This window comes from Suncus etruscus, chromosome X (genome assembly GCF_024139225.1).
Source record: "Suncus etruscus isolate mSunEtr1 chromosome X, mSunEtr1.pri.cur, whole genome shotgun sequence".
In the NCBI taxonomy this organism is placed as follows: domain Eukaryota; kingdom Metazoa; phylum Chordata; class Mammalia; order Eulipotyphla; family Soricidae; genus Suncus; species Suncus etruscus.
The window spans coordinates 115,399,575-115,409,115 of record NC_064868.1 but is presented as its reverse complement, the minus strand read 5'-3'; positions in this window follow the sequence as shown (position 1 = coordinate 115,409,115).

The window sequence follows — 9,541 nt, the reverse complement described above, 5'->3', positions numbered from 1 at the left end:
CTAATGAATCCATATGAACCTAGACTTTTGTCTTTGGGAACACTTTATATTAACATTTCAATTTTCTCAATATTGATGGGCCTATTCAGGTATTCCAACTTCATTCAATAAGGTTGTTAAAAGAGTCTAACTATGTAGCAATTTCTTCTAGACTCTTTCAATTTGTACCTGAGAATTTGTCCAAATAATCTCTGACGATACTTTGAATTTCTATGGTGGATGTTGTGATTTCCCCCTTTTATTTCTGTTTTATTTATGTGGGTCATCTGTCTCTTTCTTTGTGAATCTTGCTAGTGGTTTAAACATCCTGTATATTTTTCAAAGATATATTTTTGTATAATTTTACAAAGGATCAATGAAATTGTATTGACAATTCCTTTGAATTTTTTATATTCTAATTTATTAATTTCTGCTTTAAGTTTTATTATATTTGTTCTATGTGCTATGTAGTCCTTATATAGGTCATTTTCCAGTTTAAGTTGGGCAGTCAAGTAGTTTTATTGTGCATTTCTTTCTGATACTTGCTTGAAAAGTTATGAACTGTTCTCTTAGCACTATCTTCTTTTGGTATCTTGCAGCTTATATCTTTATTTTCATTTGTTTCCAGGAATCTTTTGATATCCTCACCAACCAACTTGTTCGGTAATAAATTAGTTTCCAAGATTTTGCATTGTTTCCCTACTTCTGTTTGTTATTGACATCAGTTTTCAGTGGTTCTTGACATGAGAGTTATTATCCTCTTGGTTTTGTGGAAGTGTGTTTTATGTAACAGCATATGGTCTGTTCTGGATAATATGCCATGTACACCAGAGCACAATGTGCATTTCACTTGAGTAGGATGAAAAGTCCAAAATATAACTAAGTCCTTCTTCCACTTCTTCCTTCATAGAAAATATTTTCTTGCTGAGCTTTATTATCAAGAGGTAACAGAACAATGTTGAAGTAATCTACTACTGTTGTGTTCCTATCAATGCCTTCCTTCAAGTTTATCTAGAGTTGTTATATATTTCTTAAACTAATTAGGTGCATAGATGTTTATGAGTGTGAATTCTTCATGGTGCACATGTCAATTGATAATTAAGAAATGACCTTTGTTGTTTCTAATAACCCCTTTGAGCCTGAAGTCTATGTAGACTCATATTAGTATCACCATATTGGCATTTTTCAGAGGATAGTTTCTTGAATATTGATTGTTTGCTTTAAAGTTTTCTAACCTTTGACTTTGAGTCTGTGTTAGTTCTAACAAATGTGTTTCAATGTGAGCAGCTGAATGTTAGGTTCAATATTCTAGTCCATCTTGTGACTCTTTGTTTCTTAATTGGTGAATTTATCAATTGTCGTTGAGAGATTATTGCCATGAGATTTGTGCCATCTTTCTATAAAGTTTTATATATGAGTTGAGTTTGTCTTGTCTTAAATCAACTCATTTAATTCATTTTTTAAATTAATATTTTTTATTTAAACACCTTGGTTACCAACATGATTGTGGTTGGGTTTCAGTCATATAAAATGACACCCCCCATCACCAGTGTAACATTCCCACCACCAATGTCCCAAATATCCTTCCTCCCCTCCCTGCCGCCACCTGTACTATAGACAGGCTTTCTATTTCCCTCATACATTCTCATTTTTAGGATGATTATCAATGTAGATATTTCTCTAACTAAACTCATCACTCTTTGTGGTGAGGTCCTTGATGTGGGCTGTAATGTCCAGCCTCCTCTCTTTTTATCTCTGAAAATTGTTGAGAAATGTCTTTCATTTTTCTTAAAACCCATAGATGAGTGAGACCATTCTCTGTCATTCTCTCTCTAACTCTGACTTATTTCACTCAACATAATAGATTTCATGTACATCCATGTATAGGAAAATTTCATGACTTCATCTCTTCTGACAGCTGCATAACATTCCATTGTGTATAATTATGTTCTACAATTTCTTTAGGCATTCATCTGTTGAAGGGCATCTTAGTTATTTCCAGAGTCTTGCTATGGTAAATAGTGCTGCAATAAATATAGGTGTAAGGAATGGGTTTTTGTATTGTATTTTTGTGTTCCTAGGGTATATTCCTAGGAGTGGTATAGCTGAGTTATATGGGAGCTCAATTTCCAGTCTTTGGAGGAATCTCCATATAGCTCTCCAGAAAGGTTGAACTAGTCGGCATTCCACCAGCAGTGCATAAGAGTTCCTTTCTCACCGCATCCCTATCAACACTGCTTGTTCTCATTCTTTGTGATGTGTGCCAATCTCTGTGGTGTGAGGTGGTACCTCAGAGTTGTTTCGATTTGCATCTCCCTGATGACTAGTGAGGTGGAGCATTTTTATGTCCTTTTGGCCATTGGTCTTTCTTATTTATCAAAGTCTTATTTATCAAATGTCTCTGCATTTTTTGATGGGATTAGATTTTTTTTCTTGTAGAGTTCTGTCAGTACTCTGTATATTTTGGAGATTAGCCCCTTATCTGATGGGTATTGGGCGAATAGATTCTCCCACTCAGTGGGTGGCTCTTGTATCCTGGGCACTATTTCCTTTGAGGTGCAGAAGCTTCTCAGCTTAATATATTCCCATCTGTTAATCTCTGCTTTCCCTTGCTTGGAGAGTGCAGTTTCCTCCTTGAAGATGCCTTTAGTCTCAATGTCATGTAGTGTTTTACATACATGTTGTTCTATATACCTTATGGTTTCATGTCTGATATTGAGGTCTTTGATCCATTTGGATTTTACCTTTGTCAAATGATGTTAACTATGGGTCTAAGTTCAATATTTTGCAAGTGGCTAGCCAGTTTTGCCAACACCACTTGTTGGAGGCTTTCCTTGCTCCATTTAGGATTTCTTGCTCCTTTATCAAAGAATAGATGATTGTATGTCTGGGGAACATTCTCTGAGTACTCAAGTGTATTCCACTTATCTGATTGTCTGTCTTTATTTCAATACCATGCTGCTTTGATAACTACTGCTTTGTAATACAGTTTAAAGTTGGGGAAAGTGATGCCTCTCATATTCTTTTTCTCAATAATTGCTTTGGCTATTTGAGGGTGTTTATTGTTCCAAATGAATTTCAAAAGTGCCTGATCCACTTCTTTGAAGAATGTCATGGGTATCTTTAGGGGGAGCACATTAAATCTGTACAATGCTTTGGAGGAGTATTACCATTTTAATGATGTTAATCCTGCCAATTCACGAGCAGGGTATGTGCTTCCATTTCCATGTGTCCTATCTTATTTCTTGGAGAAGAGTTTTATAGTTTTCTTTGTATAGATCCTTCACATCTTTAGTCAAGTTCACGCCAAGATATTTAAGTTTGTGTGGTACTAATGTGAATGGGGTTGTTTTCTTAATGTCCATTTCTTCCCTAGTATTATTGGTGTATAGAAAGGCAATTGATTTTTGTGTGTTAATTTTGTAGCCTGCCACCTTGCTATATGAATCTGTTTTTTCTAGAAGCTTTTTGGTAGAGTCTTTAGGTTTTTCTACGTAGAGTATCATGTCATCTGCAAACAGTGGGAGCTTGACTTCTTCTTTCCTATCTGTATTCCCTTGATTTCTTTTTCTTGCCTGATCGCTATAGCAAGGACTTCCAGTGCTATGTTGAATAGGAGTGGTGAGAGAGGACAGCCTTGTCTTGTGCCACAATTTAGAGGAAAGGCTTTCAGTTTTCTCCATTGAGGTCAATATTTGCCTCTGGCTTGTGGCAGATGGCCTTAACTATATTGAAAAAGGTTCCTTTCATTACCATCTTGCTGAGAGTTTTGATCAAGTATGTGTGTTGTACCTTATCAAGTGCTTTCTCTGCATCTATTGATATGATCATGCAATTTTTATTTTTCTTGTTGTTGATGTTGTGTATTATGTTGATAGATTTATGGATGTTAAATCATCCTTGCATTCCTGGGATGAAACCTACTTGATCAAAATGAATGATATTCTTCATGAGGCATTGAATCCTATTTGCTAGGATTTTGTTGAGGATTTTTGCATCTGTGTTCATCAGGGATATTGGACTGTAATTTTCTTTTTTGGTAGCATCTCTGTCTTGTTTAGGTATCAAGGTGATGTTCGCTTCATAGAAGCTATTTGGAAGAGTTCCCGTTTTTTCGATTTCATGAAAGAGTCTTGCCAGAATTGTTAGTAGTTCCTCTTGGAAGGTTTGAAAGAATTCATTAGTGAATCCATCTGGTCCTGGGCCTTTGTTTTTGGGCAGACATTTGATTATAATTTTAATTTCATCAATAGTGATGGGGTTATTTAGATATGCTACATCTTCTTTAATCAATCGTGGGAGGTTATAAGAGTTGAAGAATTTATCCATTTCTTCCAGGTTCTCATTTTTAGTGGCATAGAATTTCTCAAAGTAGTTTCTGATTACCCTTTGAATCTCTGCAATATCGGTAGTGATCTCCCCTTTTTCATTTCTACTACGAGTTTTCAAGTTTCTCTCTCTGTTTCTTTGTTAGTTTTGCCAGTGGTCTATCAAACTTGTTTATTTTTTCAAAGAACCAACTTCTGCTTTCGTTGATCTTTCGATTGTTTTTTGGGTTTCCACTTTGATTATTTCTGCTCTCAGCTTTGTTATTTCCTTCCGTCTCCCTATTTTTTTGGTTCTATTGTTCAGCACTTTCTAATTCAATGAGCTGCGTCATTAAACTATTCAAGCAGGCCCCTTCTTCCTACCTGATATGCACTTGCAAAGCTATAAATATTCCTCTCAGTACAGCTTTTGCTGTGTCCTATAAGTTCTGATAGTTTTTGTCTTTATTATCATTTGTCTCCAGGAAAGTTTTGATTTCCTCTTTGATTTTATCTCGGACCCACTGTTTATTCAGTATGAGGCTGTTTAGCATCCAGGTGTTAAAGTTTTTCCTCTGTGTCCCTTTAGAATTCACATATAATTTTAGAGCCTTGTGGTCAGCGAAGGTAGCCTGCAAAATTTCTATCCCAATGATATTATGGAGGTGTGTTTTATGTGCCAGTATGTAGTCTATCCTGGAGAATGTCCCATGTACATTGAAGAAAAATGTGTATCCAGGTTTCTGGGGGTGGAGCGTCCTCTCTCTCTCCTCTCTCTCTCTATATATATATACACATATATGTATATATATGTATATATATATGTATATATATATATACTAGGCCTCTTTCTTCCATTTCTCATTTCTCTTCTCAGGTCTAGTATATTCTTGTTGGGTTTCAGTCTGGTTGACTTATCCTGTGTTGATAAAGCCATGTTGATGTCCCCCACAATTATTGTGTTGTTATTGATATTCTTTTTCAGATTTGTCAACAATTGTATTAAATATTTTGCTGGCCCTTCATATGGTGCATATATGTTTAGGAGAGTGATTTTTTCCTGCTGTACATATCCCTTGATTAATACAAAGTATCCATCTTTGTCCCTTACAACTTTCCTGAGTATCAAGTTTGCATCATCTGATATTAGTATGGTCACTCCAGCTTTTTTATGGGTGTTTTTTGCCTGGATAATTTTCCTTCAGCCTTTTTTTGAATCTATATTTGTTCTGACAATTCAGGTGCATTTCTTATAGGCAGCAGAAGGTTGGATTGAGCTTTTTGTTCCATTTAGCCACTCTGTCTCTTAACTGGTGCATTTAGTCCATTGACATTGAGAGAAAGAATTGTCCTGGAATTTAATGCCATATTTATATTGAAATTTGGTGTGTCTTTTGGTCAGTCTTGTCTTAAATTAGGTCTTTCAGTATTTCTCTTAAGACTGGTTTTGAGTCTGTAAAGTTTCTGAGCTGTTGTTTGTCTGTGAAACCATGTATTCTTCCGTCAAACCAGAAAGTGAGTTTTGCTGGGTGCAGTGTTTTAGGCGAAGCATTTATTTCATTGTGTTTTGTCACTTTGTCCCACCACTGCTTTCAGGCCTCGAGTGTTTCTGGTGACAGGTCTGCTGTAAATCTCAAGGGTGCTTGCTTGAACGTAATTTCCCATTTTGGTCTTGCTGCTTTCAGAATTCTGTCTCTATCTATGTGTTTGTCATTGTGACTAGGATGTGTCTTGGGGTAATTTTTCTGGGGTCTCTTTTGGTTGGTACTCTTTGGGCATGCAGGATTTGATTGCATATATTCTTTAGCTCTGGTAGTTTCTCTTTAATGATGTTCTTGACTGTTGATTCTTCCTGGAAATTTTCTTCCTGAATCTCTGGGACTCCATTGATTCTTAAGTTGTTTCTGTTGAGCTTATCATAGACTTCTATTTTCATCTGTTCATATTCTTTGACTAATTTTTCCATTGTCTGTTCATTTGCTCTAAGTTTTTTTCCAATCTCTTCCACTGTATGGAGTTTTTATTTATCTCATCTTCTGCAGCACTAACTCTATCCTCAGCTTCTGTTTCCCTGTTGTAGAGCTTATCCATTTTGTTATTCAATTCGTTTACTGAGTTTTTAAGGCCTTTTATTTGACCTTTTATTTCAGTTTGAATTTTTGAGATTTCTGTCTTCATATTTTCTTGATTCTTATTAGTGTTCTGTTCAACTCGATCCATGGTTTCTTTGAGTTCTTTGAGCATCTTCATATTTCTTCTTTAAACTCCTTATCTGAGAGACTGACTAATTGTTTGCTGTTTTCCGGTCATCAGAGTTGCCATCTTCAATCTGATGCTGGCCTGATGCTGGCCTGCGTTGTTTCCCCATTGTCATACTTGTATTGTGGGTTTTTCTACTTGTTTTGGTGGTATTCATTGGCTAAATGATGTGTGCAGCCATGCTCCTATGGCTCCACCTTTTCTGTGTGGGTTGACTCACTCCAAGGAGGTGGAGCTCTCCGTGGATGAAGCCTCACACAGGGTCAAATCTTAGGCCCGAGCACGCAGCAGAGAAGACAGTTCAGAGAGAAATGCTAGGCTTCAGAGATTCAGCAAAGTTCCTATTGTGATTTTTCCTTCTTGTTCTAGTGGTGTTCTTTCATTAGAAAGAGCACACGGCCACGAAGCAAAGCAGAGCAACACTCACAGTTTCTCACAGTCAGGAACCACTGGGCAGGCATAGATTTTCCCAGCCTGACATCACAAACAGGCGACCTGCCTTTCTGCAAATACTGCATATAGCCGGTTTCCACGATTGGAAGCAGTTCCTTGGCGTTCCTGGCCCAACTTGAATGAGCCTCTGGGAGAGCGATTTTTCTGGGCCTTTTTTAGCCCACTCCCGAGAGGTTCAGGAGACAGGACAGTAAAAAAATACACTCACAAACAACACTCACAGTTTCTCACAGTCGGGAACCACTGGGCAGGCGTAAATTTTCCCAGCCTGTCATCACAAACAGGCTTCATTTAATTCTTAAATCTGGTTTCAGGTCTATGAAAATTTCTGAGATGTGGTTTATCTTTGTAGTTTTGTAGCATTCCTTCAATTTTTTATGAGAGTCTAGATGGATAAAGTATTCTTGGTGAGGTGTTCATTTGATTGATTTTTTATGCTACATTCCACCACTATTTTTAGAACCAGATGTTTTTTTTTTGGTAAATCTGACAAATATTAAGGATACTCCTTTGTATGTAATTTTCTTTTTTCTTTGATCTTGCTACTTTTAGGAATATATCTATGGTTTCATAATTCTGTTTAGGATTGCTTTTAGCTTTTTATTTAAGTGTCTAGTTGCTGGTATACTTTTGGTATTTAGGATATGGGTACATGTATTCTCCTGCTCTGAGAACTCAATAATGATGTCTTTGACTGTTACTTTGTCATAGGGCTTTACATTCTGGTTCTCTGGGACACCAATGATTCATCTGTTGTTTTGTCTTGAAATGATCCCAAAGTTCTCTTGTCATCTCTTCACCTATTGGGAGGCTCGTCCCATCTTTTGTGTGGAGGTTTTCTCCAATTCATCTTCAAATTTGCTGATTCTATTTTAGTAGCAGTGTTCCTCTGTTCCCTGGCCTTCCTATGACTTTTTCTTTTTCCCACCAACTTTTACAGTTCCAATATTTCTGTTTGTACTTTTCTCCATCTTGTTCTCATACTTTTATGGACAGTATATTTTGTTTATCTGAGTTTGTTAAATATCCTAAGCACTTTTATTCTGAACTTCATTTCAGACAGACTAGATGAGGGTTACTACTGATTTATTCTCAGACTTGCAAACTTCACCTACCAGGCATGATTGGATTTTTGTCTGCTTTACCATTATTACTTTTGTAGTCTCAAGGTGAATCTTTCCTTTGTCTCTGTCAGTCTTCCTCACTGCCAGAAATGTCTCAGGGAAATTTATGTAAATTAGAGATTATTTGTAGCAGTGTAAGTTATTTCACATGCTCTAGAGAATATGCCCCTAGGTGTGACCTGTGACATGTGCAATTGAGTGAGCTACTGTATGTTCAGGCAGAGGAGATAGCTCCACCTCATGGTTATGGACTCTATTCCTGCTCCAGCAACCTACTCAAAAATAGATCCATGCCTTTGGGTGTCTAACAAAATTTTAAAGCGTAAATTTTGTGTTTTATGATACCAGTACATAATCCCAGAATTTTGTAGAGGTGGTTTGCTCAAAGTATTGTTGTACAACCTTTCACTTTGAATTTGTGTAAAACTTTATTTTTCAAATATGTTTCTTCAGGCAGCAGAAATTTGGATTCAATTTTCTAATCCTATCTGTAACCCTGTGTTTCTTAATTGGTGCTTTTAATTCCTTGACATTGAGTGAGCTAATTATCATGGAGTTTAGTGCTATTTTTCTGTTGAATTTGGCATGTTTGAAAGGGTTTTCTTAAAATAGCCTCTATAGATCTTGTTGTAAACATAGTTTTGAGTCTATTACGTTTCTAAACTGTTAACACTGAAGTATTGTATATTCCGTCAAATCTGAATGAGCATCTGTCTAGGTAAAATATTCTTTATGAGACATTAATTCCATTTAGTTTTTTAATTTATTTTTGGTTTATTGAGTTTTTGAATACTATCTTCCACCATTGTCTGTGAGTCTGCAGGATCTTATCTGATAAATCTGTTCTAAATCTTAAGCATGTTCTATTATATGTCATTTTCTTTATTAATCTGTCTGCTTTTGGTATTCTAACTCTATCTGTAGCTTTCATCTTTCTTATTATGATAAGTCTTTTATTTTTATTTATGTCTCTTAATTGGTATACCCCTTTCCTCTTGAATCTGGTTACCTGTGCTTTTCAACACTGGAATCTTCTCAACAAGAATTCCTTTGACAAATGCTTCACTTGAATTGCTTCTCTGGGCCTCTGATAATCTAATGATTTTTGTTGCTCCATTTGAATTTGTTCTAGAAATTCTCTGTTCACTTTTTGAGATTTTTTTTCTATACTGTGTTATTTTCTAGAGGTCTTCTGCATGTCATCTTAAAGTGCCCCGATTTTGTCCTCTACTACTCTTCCTCTGATGCTGAGTCCTTTCAATTTGTTATTTAACCTACCAAATTCTTTAGTCTTCTCATTTCTGCTTGTAGTTTTCTAATATCTGCCCTACTATTATGTTTTACTGGCTGTCCATTTCATTGTTTCTTTTACCTTATTAAACATGTGCTACACTACATTTCCATTTTCAAGTCCTTATG